General features: G+C 36.5%; 1 pseudogene; it reads right to left on the bottom strand.

The window, feature by feature from the left end:
* Nucleotides 1–2,600: 2,600 nt before the first annotated feature.
* LOC143635769 (non-specific lipid-transfer protein pseudogene) lies at nucleotides 2,601–3,203 on the bottom strand (annotated as a pseudogene).
* Nucleotides 3,204–4,228: the final 1,025 nt, after the last annotated feature.

Genomic DNA, 4,228 nt, shown 5'->3' with positions numbered 1-4,228 from the left:
ACAGATATGCGGATGTTAGTGAAAGTCCTCTGAATTATACTGAATGAATGTTCGAATGAAAATTCGACAATGCAACATAGGAGGCAGTGTGGCACATGCCACCTATTTTACTTAATGAGGAGACGATGATTGCATATTTGAACATCATAGAAGATTACATGAACGGGGAAGGGTGGCGTGAAATGTAGAAACTTTACACTTTCAAAGGGGATTATTGAGGGAGAGTTTGGCGATATGTATTTTTTAAAGTGTTTATAAGTTTTTAATCCTAAATAATGTCTGTGAGTTTTTTATTTACCTTTTGACAACGTATAGATGGATGTGCTAAATAAACATTAGAATGTTAATGAGACCAAATCACTACACATGAGATTGTTATGGGTTGGTTGATACTACCCATATTTTCATCGGTTGTTAGTCACAATATAAATGTGAGCAGGTGTTTGATTGAGCTACGACACTTTAAACTTACATGATGACAAAAGCTAATATAATTTATAGCTCGTTGAACACCCCTAGTTTACATAAAAAAATTTTGCGGGTAATGAATTTCGAGCGTTGGAATAAATACATAATTACTCGTGAAAATAAGAGGCAAATGTGGTAGTCCGTTTATTTAATTTTAAGAAAAGTAGGCCGTAATGTGGCATCCCTTCTGTATTTGGATAAAACAATGGATAATTTATTTATGTTTTTTGTTTCTCACAAAAAATAATGTAGTCAGCGTCGACTCTAAAGATTTAAATACTTCGACAGCCCAAATAATAGGCCCTAACATGCTATTTGATTTTTTTATTCTTTTTTAGTTTTTAAATTTAATTTAGACCCAATAGCTTAAGCAGGTTATTTAAAAAAAAATTAGGCCCAATATATCTAAGAAGATTATGCATACATAATTATAGAATAGATATATCACACCAATCTTAACAAGGGATAGATTTATCAGACGACCTATTATGAAGGCAAGAGAAATTGAGAGACTTGATATCTCTCAAAATTATCGTTAGGTTCGCTTCAATATAAAATTCAACGCGAATAGTGGAAGTCGTTATCTAAAAAAAGGGTGCGACTTTTACTTGGCACTTAAATCGTGTGTAGTGAATGGAGCCTCTATGGAGACGTTTTGTGTCATGTGGAGCCACGTCACCAAAGGGCTTTTTAACAAAAAAAAAATGTGTAATGGATGGAGCCCCTACTAATCTCATTATTATTAATATTATTATTATTATTTATTAAAAATAATACAAATACCAACCCACCAATAAAAAAATAAGCTTCTTTCCCACCCGGCGCTTTGTGGGAAGCACCCCCCCCCCCCTCTCCAAAACGCCCAAAGAACCCTAGAGGCAATGTTCTCTGGTGCTTTGGGGCTTTTTGGGTGTGGGAAGCGCCCCACTACACTCGATCCTAATACTTAACTTTGATTTTTGAGATCTACATTGCATTATTGACACTAGATGTTGATGCCACAAGTCGTTCTCATCAAAATTTGTTTGGTATGATACTTCAAATGTTTTTAAACCTAAAGAACTATACATGTTTAGAAAGATATCGGCACTAGAGCAATGCTCGATAACACAAAATGTATACTTGGAGCAGAAATAGGTAGTGTGTCCAAATCGAAGAAAATTAACTAATACTTATTATTTTGAAGCAAAACTTAAGTTTGAAGTTCCTTTTGGATATATGATAATTTAAGTTTTCCACCAGTACTTTTACTTCGTGAAGGCAACTACCCCCACGCCACATATGAGCCGCCGCCATGGTGAGCCGTCCCGTGACCATGATGTCTATGTGGTCACCACCCCTCCCACAGTCACACATCTATTTGTAGCTTGTAAAAACTAAAAAGTTCATTTGAAATAAAGTAGACAAAACTTAAATGAGTAAATTGATTCTAAGTTAGTAAAATTGTACTTGAATGCATATGTTTCACATGATTTAATTTTTATCATTAGAACTTAGGTTATAATAATATGCATGATCCTTTTAACGTTGTATGAATACAAAAACTTCATTACCAAACTAATTACGACATTAGGTTATCTTCTTTTTTTTTCTTCTGCAATGCATCCATTAGACTTATATGTTACATAAAATGTTACGCGGATGCATAATATTGTCATAGTTGTAGGTTCTTTACAAAAAGTTTTGTAAGAGGCAAAAACATTGATCCAGACGATAGTTACTCTTATCATGTAATTAAACTCGGTATAAAACACTAAAACAGTCCCTTCGCTTGTCACCTATATCCCGATGATATTTACTCTAGCATACTGAAGTGCATATATAGTTCAAATAATTTTATTCTAATGGGTGCACACCAATGTACATTTGTCCGAACATAAGTTATCCATCAGATTCGCTTCGCTAAGATATATAACATCATAATTTGCAATAAATTGATGGCAGAGTGTTATATGTATGCTGAGCATATATTATCTAGAGACAAGCTAGAGAGCTTGGAGAGAAACCAAATTTATAGCAAAACATAACAAAAAAACACTATATATAAGCTAAAGACAATAGAAAGCAAAGGAACAAGCATACAAACGTTTGTCCCATTAACAATAAAACAAGGTTTCCATTTTTATTTGGTACTACTTATTCGATGGTTTGCCTCTCCCACCTCCCAGTTTCCATCTTTGTCCATTCAACAGAGGACTTACTTTATCCTGCAAATATAAAAAAAGTAGATCAATAATCCAGTTGATAATCATAGACGAAGGTTTTTTGGCCGTATGTAATAGTCAGATTTCTAGTAGTGTTATAGACTTGCGTTATATAAGAATAATAATACATGCTTTATTATAAGTTTCAAACTTAAACCTACGCAACAACAACAACAATAATAATAACTTGTCATACTTGTTGCAGTCAGTCTTGGGGCTGATCTTGTATGGGATGCTCACACCACACTTTTTGGGAAGGACAAGCGCGTTCGCGTCCTTGATGCCCGAGATGGTTTTGTAAGCATTCTTCATGCAACCACAGGCAGTCTTCTTTTCGCTGGTTGTTTTTGCAACGATCTCCAGTCCCTTGACACCTTTGCAACACGCATCCGGCACCTTACCACCATGCTTCAAGTAGTTTAGACAAGGGGTCAACTTGCTAGCCACATCACCACAGGTCAGAGCCTCTGCATAGGGGGCAGCCACCACCATGCAAACCACCATAATACTAAAAGCCTTCACCATCACCATTCTAGAAAAAAACATAGTGTTTTTTTTACTTATGTATGTGGTTTTGATGTGGGAAAATATTATGGAGGATGGCATCTATTTATAGAGACGTCTATGCATGTGCATTCGTATTTTAGTGTGAACTGTAATTTACCCGCCCGTTGCGGGGTAAAATCGGTCAGTAAAACCCGGTGTTGCAGTGACGAATAAACGCAAATTCAGTCAATAGTAGCTACGTCCGTTACGGTACTGGAAGTAAAACAAAATGGAAACAAAAAAATAAAAATAAAAATTGAGGTTGGCAAATGGGGTGGCGTCGGTTGGTCCCGGACGACGGCAGTGAGTCTCCGCGAATTTAGTCAATATTAGCTACGTTCATTATGGTACTGGAACCTAATTAAAATGAAAACAAAAAATAAAAATAAAAATTAAGGTGAGCCAATGGGATGACTTCAGTCGGTCCCAGACGCTGAGGCAGTGGCTCTACGACACTCATATAACATATATAATTTTCTTTTGTTAGCATATTTAAAACAATGTTTATTCGGTCGGTAAACCCGGGCGTTGGTAAAACCCAATTATTGAAATGGCGAGTCGACTCGTATTCGGGCGTTCCGGTGCTGAGTCGGTAAAACTGGGGCGCTAGTAAAATCCGGGATTTCCGGCTGAGGGTCAACGTGAATTTTTCGATTTCGTTTACATTTGTTACGATACCGAAACTAAAATTAAGTTCGGTAAAACCCAGGCGTGGGTAAACCCGAGCATTTTCGGTACTGGACGTTGCGCGGTGAGTCGATAAAGCCTGAGTATTTTCAGTCCCGGGCGTTATGGCAGTGAGTCGACACAAATTCGGTAATACAAAAAACAAAACGTTGTTACGAATCTAGAAAAAAAGGTGAGTCGGTAAAACCCAAGTATTGTCAGCCCCAGACGTTGTGACGGTGAGTTGACACAAATTCGGTAATACAAAAAACAAAACGTTCGTCACGAATCTAGAAAAAAAAAGGAAATAGCATTTAGCCAATAAAACAAAACAAAATTAGACC

This window comes from Bidens hawaiensis, unplaced genomic scaffold (genome assembly GCF_021521415.1).
Source record: "Bidens hawaiensis isolate Kalapana, Puna unplaced genomic scaffold, B.hawaiensis_p1.1 tig00007678_1, whole genome shotgun sequence".
In the NCBI taxonomy this organism is placed as follows: Eukaryota; Viridiplantae; Streptophyta; class Magnoliopsida; order Asterales; family Asteraceae; genus Bidens; species Bidens hawaiensis.
This window is presented reverse-complemented; position numbering and strand designations above follow the sequence as displayed.